Source organism: Mauremys reevesii, linkage group 2, assembly GCF_016161935.1.
Source record: "Mauremys reevesii isolate NIE-2019 linkage group 2, ASM1616193v1, whole genome shotgun sequence".
Taxonomy (NCBI): domain Eukaryota; kingdom Metazoa; phylum Chordata; order Testudines; family Geoemydidae; genus Mauremys; species Mauremys reevesii.
In genome coordinates, this window is record NC_052624.1 from 73543759 (window position 1) to 73568562 (window position 24804).

At 42.9% G+C, this 24804-nt stretch overlaps 1 protein-coding gene across 12 annotated transcripts in view; it reads left to right on the forward strand.

Moving 5' to 3' along the window:
• The window catches only part of RBMS3 (RNA binding motif single stranded interacting protein 3), a 904530-nt gene that overhangs the window by 130002 nt on the left and 749724 nt on the right, over nucleotides 1-24804 (forward strand). For 4 of the 12 annotated variants that reach the window (XM_039527084.1, XM_039527085.1, XM_039527083.1 and 1 more), the window contains exons 1-2: nucleotides 9462-9717; nucleotides 12685-12753. The exons of 3 other annotated variants lie outside the window; for them this stretch is intronic. The gene's annotated coding sequence lies outside the window, so the exon portion shown is untranslated. Of the gene's footprint in view, nucleotides 1-9461; nucleotides 9788-12684; nucleotides 12754-24804 lie in introns of those variants that run through there. 5 more of the 12 variants (XM_039527090.1, XM_039527089.1, XM_039527087.1 and 2 more) reach the window with 4 other exon arrangements.

A 24804-nucleotide genomic window follows, 5' to 3' on the forward strand; every position in this document is an offset into this window, starting at 1 on the left:
CACACTTTTTGCTCTTTTTTGCAGAGAGCACAAGCAGCTCTGCACTGTAAGTCTCTCTGTACAGGTAAGCACACCTGTACCTTTGTCTGAGAGGAATGCAGCTCTCTCTGCTCAGGTGTCTCCAGCAATGGCTCTCTCTCGCGCTCTCTCTTCATCTCTCTGAATGTTCACTGAGATCTCACTGACTTTGTCTCTTCAGTCTTCTCTGACTGTGTTCACTCTTCTTTTTTCTTGTTCACACAGTGTGACTGTTCACTATCTACTGTTTACTGTTGAAATCACCTACGCTTTTCCATCTCAAGAGGCTGCCAGACCAGACACCAGCCCAGGCTGCAGCTGATGGCCTGCCAGAGAAAGGAAAGACAAGATCAGACGAGGCGCAGAGGGCTGAGGCCAGAGACAGAGCAGCAGAGCAGAGCCAGCAGGGGAGAGCAGAGGCAGCAGAGGCAGGGCAAGCAGAACAGCAGGATGGGGCAGGAGGCAGAGGGGCAGCAGAGCGCGGCGCTGGACGCTCCGGCCAGCCTTGTCACAGGCGGACAAAGAGACGAGCTAGTGCAGCTGCTGCAACAGTCAAAGAATCGCCAAGTCCTGTCCCAGCCCAGAGCACCACCAACGCGCAGGCTCCCCCCCTCCGAAAGTGCAAGCAAGGAGACTCCAACGGAGGCCAAGAGAGACAACCGCACACACTGCTGTACAAGAGGTCTGCAGCACGTGCACAAAACTGTCTTTCAGCACACCTGTAATGCTGTAAATTTTGTACACAAAGACAAATTACAGCACTGTGTATTTCCAGTTCAAGTTCAAACCCCCTGTTGTTCTGGTTTGTTCTGTCGTTTTTTGTTTGTCATGAAGACTTTCTGTTGTTCTGCTGTCATCTGTTTCTGTCACTGCTCCTGTCACTTGTTCTGCACTGTGCATTGCACAGTCACAACACAGCCACACACAGTGTGTGTGCACACTTGGCTGCAGGGACTCTGCAGGGCTAGTGTGGTGGTGTAGGTGTGGCAGGTGGTGTATGCTGTCCTGGTGTATGTGCAGCAGTGCCTCCTTGAGCATGTAAATGCAAAGGCAGGCTTCCCTTCACATGCATTTGACCCAAGATCCTCCCCCTCCCCGGAGCCCCCATCCTCCAAGACCCCCTCCCCCCCAACAGCAGCCCACCCCCCCCTCCCCTCACCCTTCCACCCCCCAACCCCCCCACCCCCACCCCCCCAACCTCACCACCCATCCGCCCCCGGCACAAACCCACACACCCCCACCCACACCCAATGTTTCCACCCCTTCCCAAATGAATGAACCCATTAAAAAACCAAAAAAAAAAATGAAAAAGTCAATTTATTATTAAAATTAATCTTTGAAAACAAAAAAAAAATTTTAAAAGTGGGGAAAAGAATTAAAAACTTGGTTTATGATAAGCTGGCAGTCAAAGCACTGCTCTGCAAACCTCTCCTTGCTCTGTCGCAGGCCCCCTGATGTCAAAGCCTGCTGCGAGCGCTTCCTGCCTCCAGCACTCTCTCAGGATGGGTGTCTGGCTGATCAGACCGCCTGCTCCTCCCTCCCGCTCAGCCAAAGAAGGCGCCAAAGCTCTCACAAGCACTGTGGCAGAGCAGCGTGAGCACACAGCGGACAGAGCGGATCAGTAATGTCAGCTTTTATCCTGATGTCCGAGTCCGTCCTTCCACCACCCCTCTCTCCTTGAGCACTCACCACCCACCACTCCACTCTCATGCACTTTTGGTAGTTCCCTGGGGCTTCATTCCTCTTCGCCAAGGCAGGGAGGTAGTAGGGCCGGGAGGCCATCAGGGCTTCAGTAGGGGCCCCAGCATATCCATAGGCATAGGCAAGGCATGCTCCCCTCCCCGGGTGTGTGCCTGGAGCAGTGCCTGCTGCCAGGCTGGCTGAACACACGCCACCCCACCCAACCTGCACAAGGCCATGAAACTTGCACCCGCCACCGAACGTTGATGTTGGTCTTGCCCCCGTCCCAGCACCACAGCTTAGTGCACCATTGAACCTGCTGGCCTGGTGGGCTGGTGCCTCGCTGCCCTGTGGTGGCCTGGTATAAGGATGGGGAGTCCCATCTATATCCCCACGCCAGTTTGGCCATCCCATCGAAGCCTGACAATGACATTTGATGGCTGAGTCCCTACCAGAGCAGCAGTTTCAAGTTGCTGCTCATTTGATGACAGCGCCTAATACCCCAAAGCAATCCCACGCCACGGTTACCCACGCCCCCGGTGGCTGTCTGGGCAAGGGTAGCTTAGCTGTCTGGCGGCCAGTTTCCAGAGGGCGGCTGCCCTGGGCTGTGTCCTGTGGGCTCAGGGCAGGGGACAGGCGGGTCACACAGGGCAGGTCACAGTGTCCACGCATCCTGAAGTGTTTGAAGTTCCCTCTGTGTCATCCCAGACCTGCAGCACTATGCCACTATGACACCAGTCTGTCTGTGCTCCTTTCCCAGAATCGCTTGTCCACACCCTGAACTTGACCCCTTGCCACCCACCCACCCCACTGCCGGCACCACACCATTGAGGAGAGGCTTAGCCACTCTCCTCACTCTGCTCCCTCACCCGCCTCCTCCTCTTTCTCCTCTCAGTCAGCATCTGTGGAAGAGGTGGGCGAGGACGGACGCGAGGAGTTGGGACAATGGCGGCAGTCGCAGATGATCGGGCTCGGCGGGCTCCATGCTCAGTGCTGCGCGCCGCGACCGACCAGAGAAGAGAGCGAACAGATTCGCCGCGCGCCAAGGAAAGAAGAGAGGAGAGAGGATTGGGTGATTCATGACATACACATTTTTCCCCCCCCAGCATGCATGAAATGGAAACAATTCAAATGGGGGGCGGCGGGAGAACTGTGGATAGCTTTAGCTTCCCACACACCGCTTCAAAGGCCCCGTGAATGTGTGAATGTGTCAAGTTTGAATTGTTGTGTTTAGTATGGATACACAAATTCGACTTATTAAGGTCGAATCCACAAATTCGACTTAAGTAGATTCGAAATAGTCCTGTAGTGTAGACAAGCCCCAAGATAGGCAGTGAAGAGGATTAGTTAAGGGCCCCTTTATAGTAGGAATGGAGACCCTGTTTCAAAGCCTGTTGAGGTCAGTGGAAAGACTCCCTTTGGAGTTCTGGGCTTTGGATCAGCCCATAAAGAGGAGGCTGGGATAGGACTCCTAAGTGGGAGACAGTCCAGGTAGGAAACAACAAAGTTTGGAGCCCCAGGGCCAGACCAAGAAGCAAAGATAAACTGATCTTCTTGGTTACTTATGAGGATTATATTGATTTTTAAAGGCTTTGTAAATTATGGATGTTTGTTAGTTCTCTTGGTTGAAAAAAAACATTTATTAGCTGCCATTTTTTTTATTTGGGTGAGATGGGATCTAACAAGTGTAGCTAGACGGTCACCTCTTTCATTTTGTGTCCAGTAGAAGTGAATAACTTTTTTTTAAAATACTACTGTGAATAGAGTTGATGTAGTCCATGGGCTGAATCCTAGCTCTATTGAAGTTAATAGCAAAATTACCATTGATTTTAATGGGGCCAGGATTTCACCCAATAATCACTTTTTTTCTGCCATAACTGCAAAGGGAAATTATAATGCTCAACAGTGCCGGTTGTTTTGTTTTGTTTTGTTTTGTTTGTTTGTTTGTTTGTGTCTTTAAATTCCATCTGTAGAAGCCACCAAACAAAATAAGAAGCAAGTTAACCAACAAGACTGTGTTTGTCAGCAAATAGCTTTTGAATAACTGTATCTTTTTAACATGACTTTATTGTTCTTCCTATCATAAGCAATAGACATTCAAAACGTTTAGCTTGTCTGAAGAAGGTTCTCACAGAAGCAAGCTTTATGCCTAAAAACTATTATAATGTTGCTACAAGTCACTATTCTGCCATTCAGCAAGCTCTTGAATTCAGTGACTAATGCATGGAAAATCTATGGGAATTACAAATAAAACATGTAATATATGTATTGCATAGGTTACAATAAATTCTGATTTCTGAGCCAGTCATAAATAATTGGCCAGATCCTGAAATTCTTATTCCCTCCTTTGCAGGCAGTGTTGGTGTATTGGTCCCAGGATATTAGAGAGACAAAGTGGGTGAGGTAATATCTTTTACTGGACCAAATTCTGTGGGTGAGAGAGAGAAGCTTTCAAGCTTACATAGAACTCTTCTTCAGGTCTGGGAAACTAACTCGGGGTGTCACTGCTAAATACAGGGTGGAACAGATTATTCAGCATAAGTAGTTAACACATATTTCGAGGGACCATTCAAGGTGAAATGACCTGTTGACACTCCTCCAGTCATAGGGAGGAAAGGAAGGAGCGGGAATTGTAAGTGAGTTATAGATTGTTGTAATAAGCCATAAATCCGGTGTCTCTATTCAGTCTGTGATTTTTAGTGTCTAGTAAAGTTATGAATTCACACTTGAGACCTTTAAGTTCATGCCCATAGGATCCACATGGATGAGTTACAGCACAGCGCTTTGGTGTGGGCTGCTATTCACATCCCCCTAGTCTGAACTGCTGGGCAGGGCAATCATGCCCTTAGTTAGCAATTCTGTTCATCTCAAATGACCTGAAAAAGAAACCAGGTCTCCCACCTTAGTTATATTGGCTCTTTAGCAGGTCTTCACTACAGACCTATATTGGTAAAACTGCTACTCAGGGATGTGAAAAATCGACACCCCTAAGCAACGTAGTTATACCGACCAAACCCCCCAGGTAGAGGGTGCTATGTCAACAGGAGGACTTCTCCCGTTGACATAGCTGCCATTTGTGTGGGAGGTGGATTAATTACACCAACAGGAGAAGCTCTCCCGTCGGCATAGGAGCGTCTTCACTTAAGCACTACAGTGGCGTAACTGCATCGGTGCAGCTGTGCTAATGCAGTGTTTTAAGTGTAGACTTGCCCTTTAGGTCTTCCAAAAGTAAAAAGCAGTATCAATTATTTCTGCCACTGGAGTAAGCAAATGTGACTAAACATACACTGGGAACAGATTTATTGAATAAGAAGGTATCACTATTGCATAGTCGCTTTTCTAATGGCAGTCATGCTGTCTGGAGGAGCTCATAAATGTGAGTGCCAATCTTAAGGCAGACTGTCAGAAAATAGGACAGACTCCCCAAATGGGTGGTATGTTCTGTAATTAGATTTCTCCAAGCCAGTAACAAATGTGCACTCCTGAATCATGATACCAGTATTACCATGGAGTTACAGACAGTCCCCTAAGGCTCTCCAGCCTATCTTGCCACCCTGACAAATAGGTCTTTGTGATAACCTAAAATCACAGGTTATTCCCTATCCCAAAGAATCAGCTACTTACCCCAGATCAATTGGTACTCTGGATCTCACACCAAAAACAATGCTGGCAGCCAATTCTCTAATAAACTAACAAACAATTTATTAGCTAATAAAAAGAAATGACAGTTATTGAGAGGTTAAAGCACATAAAATAGCAGGTAAAATGAGTCAAAGTTTGTAAGTCCAAAATGATTGCGGAGATGTAATAAATTGCCAGTTTCCAAAAGTCTCTCAGGGTACCCAGAATAACTGTGGGGACTGCTGTCTACTCATTCAGTATTTCCACCTTGTTGGAATCCAAACAGTCCAGAGATACAGGGCTGTTCCTTGAATCAATATTTATAGGTTCTTTTCCAGAAAACTATCTGAACAGTGTCTTTACGCATGTGGGCTTTTCCTTTGATGACAATGGGTAGGAAGTGCAGACTGAGGCCATTTCTATACTTACAAGTTTATAGCGGCCAAGCTGTACTGATACAGCTGTGCTGCTGTAAGAGCACTTGTGTAGCCACGTTATGCCAATGGAAGAGAGTTCTCCCATTGACATAATAAAACCAGCTCAACAAGTGTCGGTAGCTATGCACACGAGCGCTTATGCCAGCAAAACTCATGTCGCTCAGGGGTGTGTTTTTTCCACACTCCTGACCAACAAAAATTTGACTGACATAGGCCATGTCTACACTTGCACTTAAGTCTATGAATTCCCATTGTTGAGCTCAATGGCCCTTGCTCTGAGGCAGAGGTGAAAGTAACTTACAGGACTTACCGGTACTGCTGGAGTCCTGAGGGGTGTGTGGCCTAATCTGGAAGAGGCGTGGCCTCATCTGGAAGAGGTGTGGCCTCTCAAGATTTAAAGGCCCTGGGGAACCAGCTGTGGGTGGGAGACCCAGAGCCTTTAAATCAACCATGCTGGACCACATCGACTTCCATGGCGGGGATTGAAAGGGCTCTGGGCTGCCCGCAGCCGTGGGGAGCTCTGAGCCCTTTAAATCCCGGCCCCAGCCCAGCCGCCAGAGTCGCGGCCGGGATTTAAAGGGCTCTGCCGTGGAAGTCAATGTGGTCCAGCATGGCGTACTGGCTCTTGCCGGTACGCCGTACCGGACCGGACCGGCTTACTTTCACCTCTGCTCTGAGGTTAGTGTGATGGGGTGTCAGAGTTAGCACTCTTCTTCATTCAGAGTTGCAAGGCTCCAATCACGTTTGATGAGTAATTTAGTTACAGGGATATACACAATGTAAATGTAATTACAGGAGTATACACAATGTTAGTGTAATATAACAGCAAACAATCTTTCATTAGTTTTCACATAAACATCTTCTCATCTTAACACTAACACACATTTTGATCTAGGGTTATCTAATTACATAATGTAGTGCAATAGCAACCAATAGGTTAGAGATAAGTGACAACAGTACCATTAATATTTCCTTTGAACTATAGCAATGGTGCCGAACCTTATTACACAGGAAGACCACATAAACCTAAGTGCAACCTTGAGTGGGCCAAACAGATTCTACATATAGATTTAAAGTCCCCTGTATTGATTTATATTTTAAGTTCAGCTTGTTTCGTATGTATTTAGATAGTTTTTTTCTATGTACAGTATTGTCTGTTTACACAGTTGTATAAACTAAAATGATGTAAACGTGATGACAAAAATGCTAATGAATTGGCCGATAGTATGTTGTGTTGAAGCAGGCTGCAGGCCTTATGAAATGCCATGTACCACCTGTAGGCCGTAGGCTATACTAACACACAAATGAATTGGCCTGATTACACTACAATATCTTTTGACACACCTTTGAATTCTGTTAGAATATGAGTCAGTTAGCTTGAATACACACTAATACACTTAACACTTCTTTGATATTCACACAGAAGTGAATTGACCTATGACCATGGCCTGAGTTGGTCTGTCAGTGTCACAGCGATAATCACACTTTAAAACCTAGGAGATGGCAAATTGCCTAGGTTTACTGGTAGGAAGAACAACATACAGTCAATGTCTGCTTTTATTATGGGGACATCCATGTCAGAAGATGTGTTATGTTAATTAGCTGATTGAAAACTGCAAACAAACAAAAAATTCCAAATTTTTACCTTTTTGCATTTTGGAATTTTGTCACTTTTGTAATTTGAAAAATTTCAACTTGCAGTATGGTAAAAAAAATTCTCCCCTTTTTTCTTAGTTTTGAAATTTGGCATTATGTTGAAATCTGAAAGGCTGTAACCAGCTCTAATGGGTTCAAACATGAATCAACCATAACATATAGTCTTCAATCTGTAGTCATTGATGGACTCACACTATTACCTTACCCATAGATTATCCTATGTTACCTGGGCCCTCTTTTAGAGCCTGTGACATTATTAATATAACCTGTGACCGTATAGATTATTGTTGCAATCACTGTTATATATTTGCAGCAAATATTGTACAAAGATTGTCGTGTAAGGTATCTATGGAAAGGTTATGATTTGCTGATTATGATTATACTATCTGTATGGGTGTATCATTTTTTTAGTTAAAATTATGAATATTGGCTCTGTATTTGTATCTCAATGTATTTTGATTCTGAAGTAGCCTTAGTAAAGTATTTGGTCATCTTCTTGAGAAAGGAATTTGCAAATTAAGTGCCCAATCAAGAAACTCTTAATGGACAATGGACCTTGGGCGACTGCAATCCACATAAGAAGTCTTTCTGAGGACATTCAAGATAGCATGTGAGCAATAGCTTCCGCGTGTAAAGAACTGAGTCATGCATGGACATGTGACTTGCCCATGTGACTCCAAACTCCATTTTGCTGTAATTTTCCACAGTAAGAACTAAGAGGTGGAAGAGACTATAAAAGGCAGCTGCCTCATCTCCATCTTCTTGCCTCTGCTTCTTTCCTCTAGAGGGACTTGGCTACAAACTGAAGCTCTGAACACAGGACTGAATGACCCATCCCACCTGTGGATGTACTCCAGAGACTTGATTTGAACCTGCAGTTTATTCCATCACTGCTACAAGCCTGAACCAAGAACTTTGCCATTTAACCAATTCTAGCTCTCATCTATATCTTTTTCCTTTTATGAATAAACCTTTAGATTTTAGATTCTAAAGGATTGGCAACAGCGTGATTTGTGGGTAAGATCTAACTTGTATATTGACCTGGGTCTGGGGCTTGGTCCTTTGGGATCGGGAGAACCTTTTTTTCTTTTACTGGGGTATTGGTTTTCATAACCATTCATCCCCCTAACGAGTTGGCACTGGGTGATACTGGGAAACTGGAGTGTCTAAGGGAATTGCTCATGTGACTTATGGTTAGCCAGTGGGATAAAACCAAAGTCGTCTCTGTTTGGCTGGTTTGGTTTGACATGGTGTGCAATGTGGCTGTAACTGTCCTGCTTTAAGCAATTTGTCCTGAATTGACACTCTCAAAAGTGTCCCACCAAAGCCAGCATCATTACCAGGCCACATCCAAACTTGCATGTGTTTGACTGACATGTAATGTACACTGGAACCCAGCTAGTCCTTCTATAACTTCTTGCTTCAATAAGCACTTTTGTTCAAAAAAGTGACTCTACTGGTCAAACACTGTTTTCCTATGAGCTGTGTAGATACTGCATTGTTTGCTCTCCTTTTATCTGTGCCACTTTGTTGCTGTGAAAAGCATTTTCCCCCCTCCTGTCACTGGGCTTTGAGCTCTTTGGAGCAGGCCTAAGGTTTCATCAGCACTTGTCACATCTAGGCTTTGCTCTGGCTGTAGGTTTAAAACACATTTTGTACCTGTAACTGTTCATACTCCTACGTCAGCCTTTACCCCTTCAAAGAGGCTACTGTCTGGATATCTAAATAATGCCTGTTTTTCTCAGCATATTTTTTGCCAATGACTTCTAGCTTAGACGAGGAAAACAAATGTGCAGTTGGCAGTTTTCCTTGCTTTCTGAACTACTGTTTACATTGCAAATTGTCATGCTTTTCTGAAAGTTTCAACACTACTTTTTCCTGCCATAGGATGAACTAGCCCTCTAGGAGGGACAGGAGTTCAGCTGTGGCTGTCAGGCTTAGCCCAGTCACTCCCACGGGCGAGTAAGGAGGGGGAGGAAGAACATGTGATTACAAACCAGGACAGCCTGAATTCACTTAGAGACTCTTTCCCCTTAGCTTCTAGTTATAGGCTTGGGCAGGCAGCCTGCTGGGAATAGAAGGAAAGTTGGGGTTTAGGGAGAGAGAGCTACTAAGAAGACAGCTAAGAGCTCCCAGGTATGATGTAGAATGCCTGGGACAGAAAACCAGCAAGGAGCAAAAGCCTACTGGTAATAAAGGACCTGCAGCAATTAGGAATCTGCTGTTTGAGAAGCCCTGAAAAGGACTTTGAGCCTGGATGGAAGGGGAATCCCTGACAAAGGACTAACTGAGCCTGAGGCAGAAGGTGGGAAGGCTTTGAAAGTTGGTGTTTAATTTCCCAGAAGGGGAGAGTTGCTGAGGAAAATTCCCACAAGGTGAAGCTTTCCTCCCTGAAGAAGAAAGAGAAACTAAGGTGGTAGATGGGGAATGCCAGACAGGTTAAGTGCTGCTACAATTGCTAACAAAGCAGCAGGATGTACCCCCATGTTCTCCTGTGCTAGTCTTTGTCCTTGTGATAGGTGCATGCACAAAGTGCTGGTGAGCTAGAGCTATAGATCCAGATTCTGATCTTGGCCCTAGGTACTCAGTGCTGTAATTCATTAATTAGTGAGACAACTACTAGGGAATGTAATCTGCCCTGCAAATGTCTCCTGTGGCACTTGGGTTCTCTGAGAATACTTGAAAGTGAATATCAGTCAGGCCTTACAAAACTATCTGCTGTGGAGTCTCCTTGATCCCCAGTGAGCTGGGCCCGCCTGATTTCTGTTGAAAGTTTTGATGGAATAAACATGTTCCTGCGGAACACTTTGGTTCTGTTCATGCTGTCTGAGAACTTTCACCCCACTCTACTTTAAGTCTTCCTTTGTATTCTGATGGCCTTATACAATATCTCATAAATGGACCCTTTCATCCCCACACTTGTTTTACTAAACCAAGTAAGAGTTACACAGATGCTGAGTTAATAATAGTGATATGTTGCACTCATTGCAGATTATATCTAAGGCTCTTTCTCATTTACATTAAGGCCCCTTTACATGGGTCTGGCAGAGTAGGCCTCTGTTGTAAATTCTTCTTAATATTTATGCTGGGAAGATTTTTTTTTTAAAACAGAATTATGAAACACGTGGGTTGGGGGCAGTTACTGGTTATGAAAGGAATTCACTATTGAAGGAAATGGGAAAAACATAATTCTCTTGGCTATTGACTAAGAAATTTGGACAGCAAGAACAGAGTTAGTTTGATAACAGTTTTTACCTTTCTGGGTACTTTTAATTAAGAAAAGCATAAGGTGCTTCAATCAAATTGTTTTTTGTTATAAAATAAGCTTCTGGAGAAATGTAATTGTCTCACTTTTCAACTTACTTTTGAGAGACAAACTAGGTCTCTCTCTCCCTTCTACCCTCCCTCCTTGTTTTCAGAGTTCTGTAAAAGTTTTTTTAAAGCAAAATGTGTTGATTTTTAATTTGAAGTCTTTTATATTTAAAAAGAAATTGAATCTTTGTTTGGGATATCTGCCTAAGGATATCTGTTAGAAGTTAAGAATCCACAGAGTAAGATTATTGCTATTAAACTTGTAATATGACTTTTTTTTATCAAAAGGAATAGTCAGCAAAATAATCAACTGACTCTGTCTTTTCATTCTCACTAATGAGAAACAATCACTCTAGATAAATATCAGAGGGGCAGCCGCATTAGTCTGGATCTGTAAAAAGCGACAAAGTGTCCTGTGGCACCTTATAGACTAACAGATATATTGGAGCATAAGCTTTCGTGGGTGAATACCCACTTCGTATTCACCCACGAAAGCTTATGCTCCAATGTCTGTTAGTCTATAAGGTGCCACAGGACACTTTGTCGCTTTTTAATGATAAATGTAAACCTATTGGTTATATCCTAGAACATCTTTATTCTGTCCTCAAGTGTTACAAGCGTTAAACCATTTATTTCTGTACTACAAATTCTACATAGAGCTATAATTTCCATATATGTTCCCTTCATATATCTGAACTTGTGTTCGAGCCTAGCTGGTGATGTAATGTATTGGTGAATTAATATTTCATGTCTGGAGACCTAAATTCAAGCTAGGTCTCAAGTGTAAATAACGTAAGTCTAATTGTAGTTTCTGCCCTGTGTACCAACATTAGTGCAGGAAGGATGTAAGTAAATATAATTCTTATTTGTGAGGCTCAATGTCCCAGTACAGAACCGTATGATTATCACACTCTGTTGAAAAGACTTCCAGAGTTAGAATAGCAGGTGAGTCTAGATTAGGATTGTGATGCACTGATAAAACACTTGTCTGCATTATACCATACCTGCAAGAGCAATTAGTTCCTCAATTTCAAAAGCACTAAATTAACCATCTATAGTATTTGAAACAAACAAACCTGAGCTCATACCTCTAGTCTGGATTGAGTCACTTTCTCTAGATCCTGTGAATGAAAACATTTCTTAAGATTGGTGTAATACAGTATAAAGAGAGAACAGCTTGCTGCTACATAATCACAATTGGTAGAAAACTTGAGACCTTTAATAGTGTCTCTGGATGAATGATTTTAGCAGGTAAGGATCAGATCACCTCAGACAACTTGCTGGTTAGGTAATACTTTTTCATATAATTTCAAACTCAGTGGCAATTAGTACACCATCTCACTTATCTATTGTATGTCACAAGTCTTGCATTTAAGTTTACAACTCAAAGAATAAAACATGACTAGGTATGCTTTTTACAGTGTATGTAGATTACATACTGATGGTTCTGCAGGAGTATGGCTGGGATCAGATTATTAGGTAGCTATTATAGCTCGGTCACACTAGACATGGTTTAGCACTTCGGTGACAATAGACATGGAGAGGTAAGGGGAACTAATGCATAAGGCTACATCAGAAAGATGAGCACTCTGCATTATTATTCTTTATGCAACAGTAGTGTCTAGAAGCCCCAACTAAGGGCCTAGCCCCAACTATGCTAGGCAGTGTATACACACTTATTTAAGCAGAGATTGTCCTCAAGAGTTTGCAATCTAAATAGCCAAGACTAAGGCTGCAAGGGGGAACAGAAGAACGAAGGCACTTGTCCAACGTCAAACAATAGGTCGGTGGCAAAGTTGGAACTAAAACCCAGGTCTCCTTTGTTTCAGGCCAATGCCCTAACCCTTGACTGTGCTGCCTTTCTTTCTCTGTAGAAATCTGGGTTGCTGACATTAATTAAGTTCATATATGGATATTTATAGTGAGCTCTGGCTGAATGCATGGCATTTTTATTTTACAGAGGTCAACAGCCAGCAAGACTTCAGGTGCTCCTTCATATAGCAGATGGTCCAGCTCACAGCCACATCAGGTAATGCATGCTTTTTGAGGAGAACATGCACCGCACTGTATTATAATACCTGTAGGTGAACACGATAAGCACCGTATGCTTATGCTGCTCTGTTATTCAACTGTGGGTTCTGAGAGTTGTCTAGTTTGCTTGACCCAAGTGGGCCAATTTGAGTGATGACATAAGCAGGCACAATGCCACTGAAATTGATGGTGTTTCTGTGACAGGTGTACAGGCCCACTGATCACTTGGAGGGTCCTCGCAGCTGTGAGTCACCTTCTCTAAGGTGCCACTGAGTAGGGTGGAAGGGGCAGCAATGAAGGACGGTTCTGGCACATTTCTTATGCTGGTGATGAATTTGACTCACTCTTTGGAAGCGATTATATCCCCAATTGAGTTCAGTCATGTCATTATCCCTGCTACACCAGTGTTTTGCACCATTTAAAACAGTAAATGAGAGAGGTAATCTGATGGGTGACAGGGAAACTTAGGGACCCACTACAAACACAGACCCAGTGCTGATACAAAGAGCAGGGAAGCAATGAGACAGCTACCAACTAGTGATGAAATTGTTAGCAGCTTCACTTTTTTTTCCCTTTTTTTAACTATCTTCCCCCTCCACCCTGAGTATTGAGAGGAGACTGTAGTCAATTCAGTCTGGTAGAACAGAGGGAAAGACTGTTGTGACTGTAGGCAGAAACATAATTCAGTTGCTTAAATGAAGGGTTGACCGGCTTAAAATGTAACCTTTTCCTTAGGAGGACCTCATACAAATAAACCTGGGTGCTGGTTTGTTTTGACAAAGGTACGAGTACATGCCCCTAGAAGTGGGGAAATGCCCAAGGTGGCATTAGTTTTGCCGTCAACTGGGATTTGGCTTTACACAATTAAAAGTAGAGAGAGTTAAGAACGGGGTCCCATTTTTATTCAGGCCCTGAAACTTCAGTATAAAGAAGAGGCTAGATAACAGGTACTCTAGAGATTAGAAACAATCACACCATCCCCCTTGCTTTCTATTGTTGATGAGCATGCATGCTTGTTGAAATGGAGAAGAATCTTGCTCTCTGCTCCTCATCAAATAGGATTATGGTTACTGCCTGCAGTGTGGCAATGGAGTGCACACATGCACATTTTCAAGTAAGTCCTATGAGCTGTGTTATACTGGCAGTCAGATTAGATAACCACACGAGTCACTTCTGGCCTCAAAATCTTTGAAGCTGAAGTTGGGACTAGCCCAATGCCTGGGGTATATTGTTTGTGTGTCCACCTGAGTAGCTGAGAAATCAGAACTGCCTTTCCCCTTCATTTTGAAAGGTAGTGTGTTTTACTATGGGGATTTTTTTTTATAATGGCTAGAGGTTTATCTTCGGAACCTGCTAGCCTTGACTGCAGGGATGTCTAGCCTTTAGTAGGGAGGCTAAGTACAGGAAGTTGTCAACATATTCCCACTGATGTGCACAGAGCAAACCCAGCAATGAATATTCTTCTCTCAGTGTATGAGTGCAACTCCCTCTTAATGTTAATAGGAGAGATGCTCCTAAATCAAGAGAAGAATACCCCTTTAACAAATCATATGAAACACATTTGGTACTCTGTACACTTGATTTTCTTTTAAGCAGAGGGGAGGGGCGGAACATAAGCACACACAGAGTGTTTGGTAGCATTAGAATCTTGTTGAAGCACTAGCAGAGTTGAGAGATTAACTATCAGGAATACTGTTTAAAAATATGCTTAGACCATCCTGCATCTGCTGGAAAAACCTTGTCCTATTATATTAAAACATGCCTGTGGTAATTCTTCTCCACCTACATTATACCCGCACATTGTAATCTTTCTCTTCCTTTGTCCTCTGCACTCTAATCTTTCTTTCTCATCCATGTTTATCGTAAACCTTTGTCTTCTGTGTTTTGGGTTTAATAAGCTTATAGACTTGCTTGATGGAACTGGTATTTGCAAAATCCAACTGTGGGATGTCTGGCAGTGCTATGGCTCAGTTCAAGAGTCCTGATGCTGCTGTGCACTCATGTTTTGAGATCAGCAAAACATTTTTATTGGATCATAGGTTTGTAATGTCTTGTCTCCTGCAAGAGATTATATATAGTTTACCTAAACGTTTTGAAAACAGTTTTCCAAAAAAGAACAAGATTAAAGTTCAAATTCATATTGTCTGTATATTCTTGAGCCTCGTGCAGTGAACTCAAGGCTTTTTCCATATACATCTTACAAGAATCCATACAAAAATCTAATAGAACTACCCAACTGAGATCTTTGATACATCTAAGAAATGTTATAAATTAAATTAACTTCCCTCCCTCCACCAAGTTTTCATTTTAAATTTCCATATCTGTGTGACATTAGAGGGCACATTGGGTGAGAGATTTGAAGGGATTCTACAGCGGGTCAATGAATTTGGGAAAACGTGCCACTTTCAGTGACACTTTGCTTTGTGCAAATGTAATAAACTCATACGTACTTATATTCTGTATTGGATAAGATGAAACATACTTCTCTACCTCAAATGCACTATCTAGAGAGATTTTAATAAGTTCCTTTTAACTCCTGGCTCTGGGTGGGTGAGTGGTAATGCAAGTTTAATAATTTTGATGGAAAGCAATATATGTACTTTTTTAGCTCCTGGAGCCAGGGCCAGTGTCTTGTTACAGAAGATGCCCTTGGAGTCTGATTAAGCTGCACCTTCTGACTATATAACCTGTAAGATGTGTAAGGCTGCCCTCTTCTGACTGTCTCAGAAGTGTGCCACATTTTCTGTTTTATAAATTTTGCCAGAATGGTCAACTAACATCAATAGTTGGATAGTTAAAAAGATTGATTCCAGAAGTTCAACAATAAGCTTGCAAAGCTATAAAAATCTATGTGTGTATATATATTAAATGACTGTCAAGGAACTTATAAATGTCTTTATTGCTTGGGGACATTTTAAGACCACTCCTGATTTCAACAACTAGAATCCGTGGTGGTTCAGTAGCAACAGTGATTTCCATAAATTAGGACTGCTAATAACACCTATCTTGGTTTTATTTGTGGGCTATTAATTTTAAAGAGGGGACTGATACCTGTCCCATTAAATACATTTCAGATAGTACAATATGGCATTACGTTGTGTTGTTACGGAATGACTTTGTGATAACAGCATGCAGTATTTGTCCTGACCGAATATGTCATACTGGCTGTGGTATTCCAGGATCCTGGTCTGACTCAAACTCAGTGGAATCTCTTGATGTGTCAATGGGTCTGCAGTAGTTTGTCTGGAGGCTTTGAGGCTAATTTAGTCCTTACATGGTACTTTCCAGACTGTGCATGCCCATTGGAGGTGCAATTGGCTGTTACCACTAATGCTGGTGAAGGAAGCAGTTGGAGAAGTGGTGCCTGTCCGGCATGATGACCCAATTGATTTCTAGCACAGTGTTCATTTCAAGAAGTAGGACTGCATCTGGAGTGAGCCTCCTGCAGTGGTATGTCCCCAGTGGAACAACCTGCTTGTCTCATAAAAGTTTTTAGCTACGCTACCAGTGTTAGACATGAGGTGTTACTAGCATTGTAGCTTAGCTGTCAGTAGCAGTGCTCCTAATGTCCAGTGACATTGGCATCTGACTTCCCTCACTAGTAATGCTTTTAGCACTGGATGCTAGACACTCTTGCCGAAGTGTAACAGGTGGAGAGTGCACAGAGGGGAAATGGGTATAGGGGAAAAACAATGGCGAAGAATAAGAAAAAAAGTAAAGAGGACCAGGGTCAACAGGGAAGGGAGTAGAAAATCAGAATGAAGATAAAGAATTTTTCCCTGCCTAATGCTTCTTTTGAGTCACTAGCAAAAGAGACTGTCTCTACGAAAGGCCATTTAATGGTTCAGGAAGTGATAGGAGCAATAGGCCAGGTGACTCAGCTCTCATCTAAGGTAACTGGGGACATGAGCTGCCCGAGGTGCCACCTGTGCTGCCATTGGCTACACTGCTGAAACAAATCCATCTAACTTCCCCACCCTGAAGTAGAAGGAATAGGCTGGTTAGGAAGGCAAGAGTTTGTCTGACTCAGTCCGATCGTGGGCTGCCTTTTTTCACTCTTAGGCAAGATGAGACAACTTCAAAATGCTTGTAAAATATTTTGCCCATCATGGATAACTGTCCATGTGGACCTTGCTGTTGGTTAATGCACTTTGATCTAATCCTCTCTAGTCCACTTTCACAGGGGACTAGATCAAAGCACATTACTGCACTGTTAATGCACGTCAGCAGGGTCTACATGGAGAGTTAGTCTGCGACAGGCTGGTGTGGGGTAGAGTCACACCCCAGCTTGCCTCAAACTAATGTCTGTGCAGAGAAGTCCAAAATCTCCTGAGTCTTATCCACTGGACCACTTTGCCTCTTCTAATTGAGCAGGTTGTTCTATTCTGACCAGCACTGCTGAGGTGATTCAACATCTCTACAACTTGGTTCATTTTGTTTAAGAGTAATATTTTGGGATGAGGTGATAAGTGGCTCAAAGTATGCTGGACATTAGGTGGGAAAAATCACTTGGTTCCTATTGAAGTTAGTGACTGAGAGCAGGCTCAGGCCCCCATGCCTTTAAAAGAAACACTAGCAGACAAGAGAAAAGACATGGAGGAGCCACTTGGCAAAACACTTCTGTATAGCTGATGGCACCACATGGCATCACAATGCAGGTTTCATCCTACAGTGTTGGTTTTAACAGTCTCAAAGCTTTAGAAAGAAACTAAAACCTGTATCTAAATACAGACTTCTTACTTCTCCTGGTAGCTTCTCTGGGTTGGGGGACATGCAGAGGTAAACTGTTCTCTCTGTGCCACGTGGTAAATCCTGTCAAGGCTATTCTACTACCTCTCATTCACTCACCAAAACGATACCAATGGAGACGTGTCCACAAGTAGTCAGAGCAGAATAGCTACCTGGATCTAGTGTGATGATTTTGGAGAGCATAAGTGGTACATGCTTTGCAGAAGGCAAAGCAGCTTGATTCTGGATGTAGGAGCCTTAATTTATAATTTCTGTGGTTTGTTTGTACAATAACTATATTATAGTCTTCTACCTTTTGACTTTATACACTGCAAATCAGCTATGCTCAGATTATTAGGAAAAAGCTCTGATCCTAGAATTGCATTTCTAATTTTAGTATGGTTTTAAATTATTATGCAGAGATCAGATGTTATGAGGTGGGCTAATTCCCCTAGATTTCAGAACACTGTGTTAACTGGAAAAAGGAATAAACATGATATGGAGACAATGCATGTGTAGAGCTCTAGATATTTTAGCAAATATAATTTTTTCTATGCCTGAGTGATACGGTTCTGGATTTCTTTTACAGGTATGAGGGGAAACTACACTGATCTTGATCTCTAATCCATGCTGCAAAAGTCAGAGGCCATTTTATTATGTTGCACTTATAACAATCTATTGAACGTTGTTTTCTAATTTAGTTAATCTTAAAATGAGCAGAAAAAAGACCACTTAGAATATTAAAAAAATACTTTTCTGCACGGGTACTATAGAAGGAAATTTTCTAGCCTAGGTAACGTTTTTGATTCTATTTGTTATTACCTAATTATTTTGACGGTTGAATACCAAATTACTCTATTATACCAACTATGCATACAACACGCTTGAGGATGTAGAGAGAAGTTGAGGGAAAGAGATTAGTGATGGCACTGGTAAAGTATATGGTGGTAATCACTTTTGACATTTCCCAAAATACCTTTTACAGCACCTAATGACAAAATAACTTTAGCTATTTCTTCTATGGGGCAAGTCTTATAGAACTTAATAGGGATGAAACTAACAGGATTCTACAGAATTATTTAAAAAAACTTATAGGTTCTAATTTTTCACTGCCTTGCACCTGGGGCAGGCACTTAAAGCTGTACATCCTCTTTGTAGAAATCTAAATGTCTACAAACGGAGTGAAATGGTTAAGAATCGGTTTGACAATGTATTAGTGACTGAATATCCTTCCCATAGAGTCCTTAAAACAAACAAATTGAAGTAATTACTTTACACAACATGCAGTCAACCTGTGGAACTCATTGCCAGGGGATGTTGTGAAGGCTAAAACTACAACTGAGTTAAAAAATGAATTAGATAAGTTGATGGAGGACAGGTACTTCAATGGCTATTAGACAAAATGGACAGGGATGCAACCCGTGCTTCAGGTGTCCATAAACCTCCAACTGCTAGAAGCTGGGACTGGACCATAGGGAATGGATCACTCAAAATTGCACTGATGTGTTCATTCCCTCTGAAGCACTTGCCTCTGTCAGACAGGATACTGGGCTAGATGGACCACTGGTCTGATCCAGTATGCCTATTTGTGTGCTCTTCCTATAGAATTTTGTATTGGCAAAATTAAATTCTTTACTAAGAGAATCCGCTATTTAAGAGTAGAATTATTTACAACTTTATATTTAAAGAAAGGGGAGAACTGGCCCTCATTACAATAAATTCACAAGGTCCAAATATGGGTAGCTATTTAAGCCAACACTGTTTAAACAGGTCATGCCTCTAGATTTTAATATCTTTCCGTTACACTCACTGCACAGTATTCTTGATGTCTATGCAGGCTTACAGCAAAGGTTAGTTATACTGCACAGTAATATGTAAAATGTGACATTTGACAAAAATAGGTCATTTGGAAACCACCTGCAGAGTATTCAATAAATTGCAGGTTGTCAACCTTGAAGCCATTGACCACTTTTCAAAAGTAGAAAAAATATGGACCACCAGCCATTTATTAACATACTCCTAATATTTGTCAGCAGTTCATTACAATTCCATGAAAAATTAAATTGAAAGTAGCAAAGAGTCCTGTGGCACCTTATAGACTAACAGACGTATTGGAGCATGAGCTTTCGTGGGTGAATACCACATACATCCGACGAAGTGGGTATTCACCCACGAAGCTCATGCTCCAATACATCTGTTAGTCTATAAGGTGCCACAGGACTCTTTGCTGCTTTTACAGATCCAGACTAACACGGCTACCCCTCTGATACTTAAATTGAAAGTGATTAGTGATGTATATAGTTATATTGTAAATTACAGTGGCTGTTCCTTAATGTGGTCAGTCTGGTGCAAGAGGTAATTGAGAGTACAAATAATCTTCAGCTGTATTGCTGTGTAGCTCCAGAGTCCTTTGGAGACAGGGGCGGCTGCAGGCCCCAGCACGCCAAGCGTGTGCTTGGGGCGGCACGCCGCGGGGGGCGCTCTGCTGGTCGCCGGGAGGGTGGCAGGCGGCTCCAGTGGACCTCCCGCAGGCGTGCCTGTGGGAGGTCCACCGGAGCTGCGGGACCAGCGGACCCTCCGCAGGCACGTCTGCGGGAGGTCCACCAGAGCCACGGGACCGGCGACCGACAGAGCGCCCCCCGCAGCGTGCTGCCGTGCTTGGGGCGGCGAAATTGCTAGAGCCGCCCCTGTTTGGAGAGCCCCTACTACATTTTTGGGTGGGTGGGAGAAGGGAGCAGAAAGAGCTCATCTACTCAGGGTGGCTCGGCTCTGCCTCCTCCTGTCTCGTGAGTAGTGGATTGGCTCTTTTCTGCTCATCTCCTCTCTGTCCCTGCAGGCTTAGCCTGGGAAGGGCTAGGGATTGAATGGCCCCTTCTGGATCTATAACCCCTCCAGATCTGAAAGGTGGGAGTGAAGAACCATTCTTGGAAACTCTCTCCCCAGGCCTGGAAGGTGGGAGGAACTTCCAGAGCTTCAGGAAGAGCAGAGGTGTGCTGGGGAGCAAGGATAGATATGGGGTGTACACAATGGATGTGGGGTTGGGTGTAGGGACAGATTGGGGTGGATGGGTTGTGAGATACAGAACTAGTTAGTGGGGAGGGCTAGGAAACAGACATGGGCTGAGGACACAGAATTGTGTGTTGTGTGGGGTTTGGAGTATAGATGGTTCAGTTGCCTGTCATGCAAAGGGCTTGTTAGAACATTTAACTCCCCCACCCCTTTCATATGAAAGGAAGTGAGACTGGTTGATTCGCACAGATGCTTTTAATAACATAGCAGTGACTATAGTGCTTCAAAGACTTGTATAGTTAATTTTCAGGCAATCAATTAGTAGACCAACAAAAACTCATCTACAGGTAGTTAACCACTGCAGGAAAAAAAACTCCTTCATTAGGATAAGGGTGTATGTTTGAGTAATAACAAAATACTTTCTTCTGTGACTATCATGGCATGTCTGGAGCTTACTTCTGTATGTAGCCTAATTAAGTTGTTTACCTTGTAGCATTAGTGAAATTGTGATCTATAAATCCTAAACTAGAGATGGAAAATACCTCTTAAGAGCATAGAGGTCAGATTCTCAACAGGTGTAACTCCATTGACTTTAATGTAGCTAACTTACATCTGCTGAAGAATTGTCACTACACGGAGTTCATCTCTCTGCTTCTGCCTCTGCCAGTCAGGATCATATCAGATATTAAAGTGACAGTAGAATTTGTCAGGTTAAAAGGCCCCGAGTATCTGAAGATTGATAGTCCATTGCAGAATCTGTTATCTCGTACTTGGTACTACAAAAATCTCACTTATTCATAGTTGCTACACTAGTAAAGATAGGCTTTACAGGGCCATCTGTCCTCAGATCTCAGGGCATAGTGATCACCAGCTAAGATCAAGAAGAAACCCTATGCTGGCGCCTGAGATCAGATTTCCTCTATATTAAAACTTTGTAGTATCTTGTGTGTTAACTGTGTGTAAGTCAGTGTTCCTTTTTTATCAATGATGCCTGAAATGCATTATGGAAGGGTATTTTTCACCTCTCTGAAGCAAGTTTAGTCTGTCAGACCGAATACCAGACTACAGTAGATGGACCATAGATCTGCTTGCATATGGCTATTCCTATGTCCATATCAGAATTCTTAGTGCTACTCTACTTCATCTTCCTATGGTGAAAATAAGTGGAATGAATATCTTCCCAGTGGAGATCCTACTGCTTTCAGAGATGTTGTACAGTCTGCACCCTATCCTTGAAGTTCTTCTGCTTCTAAAGGAAGTGCCTCCTGTGGATTCCTAGTGCTCTAGTAGTAGAGCTGGTCAGGCAGTCCAGGACTTCTCCTGAAATTTCCCCTGCAGCGGAACATGCCTGTACATATCATCTTATCTGTAACTTTGTTTCCCATTGATCTGTGATTTCAAGTGATTTAATATGTTGGCCTTAGCATTCTTGTATAAAGTAGCTAGTTCTGGATTGGTTCAAAACATTGTTAATTGTATGAATTTTGAACTCTACCCTGAAAGACTTTGGGTGTGGTGGAATTTTTGTTCACATTTTTTGTTTGTCATTGGACTATTTACTTAGATTTTCAAATGTCGCAGTAAATTCATTGGTACTAGATACCTGAGTTTTAATTCCAGTCTGTGAATGAAATCTTTATGCTAATAAACTAAAATGGGAAGTAAAGAGAACACAGGAAAGGAAGAGCACTTGATAATGTGGGTCTGTAAACCTGGCTCTACATTTCATTTCAAGTCTACACATACAAATTTACTAGATAACTTTTTTTCTCATTCTAACTTCAATAAATATGGAGATCTGTAATCAGTATGGTAAGTGGTGATTAGTGACTACCAAATACTCGTGTGTGAATTTATCTGAGTTAAACTGCTAAAAGGAAAAAGCTTGTTGTAGCAGTGAGGGCCCCAGGAGATATGAGAGACAAGGCAAGCGAGGTAATATCTTTTACTGGACCAGTTTCTGTTGGTGGAAGGTACCAGCTTTCGAGCTACACAGAGTTGCACCAGTGTCAAATCATACTTGAGATGCTTCTGTATATGCATCCCAGGATTGCATTAGCTCTTTTGGCCACAATATTTCACGGGGAGCTCATGTTCAGCTGATTATCCAACACAACTCCCAAACCTCTTTCAGAGTCACTGCTTCCCAGCAGAGAGTTTCCCCATCCAGTAAGTATGGGCTACATTATTTTTCCTAGATCTATACTGTGCGGGGCAAGGCCAGATGGCTATAGTGAAGTAGTGGGAGACAGATATATTAGCCACAGGCTAAATAAATCCCTGTTACCATGATAAGCAAATGGCAACTGCTCCAGGTCAATTAAGACACCTGGGGCCAATTAAGATCTTTCTAGAAGGCAGAGAAGACAGCTAGGCTGATTGGGATACCTGAAGCCAATCAGGGCTGGTTGAAACTAGTTAAAAACTTCCCAGTTAGTCGGGGGGGGGCATCAGGAGCTGTAGGAGAAAGCCATGCTGTTGGAGAGACTGAGCAGTATAAACCATATCAGCAGGGGCGGCTCCAGGCCCCAGCACGCCAAGTGCGTGCTTGGGGCGGCACGCTGTGGGGGGTGCTCTGCCAGTCGCTGGGAGGGCGGCAGGCGGCTCCGGTGGAGCATCTGCAGGCGTGCCTGCGGGAGGTCCACCGGAGCCGCGGGACCGGCGACCGGCAGAGCGCCCTGCACGGTGCACCGCTCTGCTTGGGGCGGCGGAATTGCTAGAGCCGCCCCAGCATATCAGGCACAAGGAAGGAGGCCCTGAGGTAAGGGTGAAGTGGATATTGAGGAAGTGGGGGCTGCTGTGGGGAAGTGGACCAGGGAATTGTACGCATCCTGGTGCTAAAAATATCGTAGCTGATACTATTAGGGTCCCTTGGCTGGAGCCCGGAGTAGAGGGTGGGCCCGGGCTCCCCCCTTCGCCTCCCACCCCAATTAATCACTGAGAATGGGAGACAACAGAGACTCTGCAAAGTAGGGTAGCTTTTCCTCACCTCCCTTTCTATCTTATGATGAAAATGGCTCAGTAAGCTGTGACCCTGGCCTCTAGAAAGAGAAGGGCTATGTGGAGGGCCACAGTGAGCCTCTGAGGCTAGTGAAATCCACCAGGAAATGCAGGACCTATGGAGATAAGGACAGAGCTTTGTCACAATATATTTGCATTAAAACTCATATTGTTTGTTTGAGCCCGGATTACCAAGCAGTGCAGATTGCTCCATATCATTGACTTGTCCTCTTCATTATTTACCACCCCTCCAATTTTTGTCTCCTCTGTAAACTTTATCAGTGATAATGTTTTCTTCCAGGTTGCTGATAAAAATGTTAAATTGTGTAGAGCCAAGAAACTGATCCCTGTGGGACTCCACTGGAAACAAACTCACTCAGTAACTATTCTCTATTTACATTTATATTCTGAGACCTATTAGTTAGCCAATTTTTAATCCATTTAATGCATGCCATGATAATTTTATATCATTCTAGTGTTTTAATCAGAATGTCATGCAGTACCAAGTCAAATTCCTTAGAGACGTCCAAGTTTTTTACATCAACACTATTGCCTTTGATCAATCAAACTTGTAGTCTCATTTAAAAAAAAGATCAAATTAGTTTGACAGGATCTGTTTTCCATAAAGCCATGTTGATTTCCATTAATTACATTACCCTCCTTTAGTTCTTTTATTAAATCCCATATCAACCACTGCATTATCTTACCCAGGATTGATGTCAGGCCAACAGACCTATAATGGGACATCCCATTTACTCTTTAAAAACTGGCACATTAGCTTTCTTCCAGTCTTCTGGAACTTTGCCAGTGCTCCAAGACCTTTTGAAAATTAATATTAATGGTACAGTGACCTCCACAGCCACCTCTTTCAAAACTCTTGGATGCAAATTATTTGGACCTGCTGATTTAAAAATGTTTAACTTTAGTAGCTTTTGTTTAATATCCTCCAGAGTTGTTGTTGGTATAGGAAGAGTGTTATCACCATATGATGAGTACATAATCTCTTGTTTTTCTCCAAATGAAAAACAGACAGATTTATTGAAAATTTCTGCCTGTTCTGAAATTTTATTTATAATTTTACCATTTCAATCTGGTAATTGACCACTATCATTGTCAGGATTCTTTTTGTTCCTAATATTTTTTAAAAACTCCTTATTGTCCTTAAATCTGTTGTCCATAGATTTGTGTCCCTTTGCTTCCCTTACCACTTTTCTACAGTTAGAATAATAGAATATCAGGGTTGGAATGGACCTCAGGTGGTCATCTAGTCCAACCCCCTGCTCAAAGCAGGACCAATTCCCAACTAAATCAT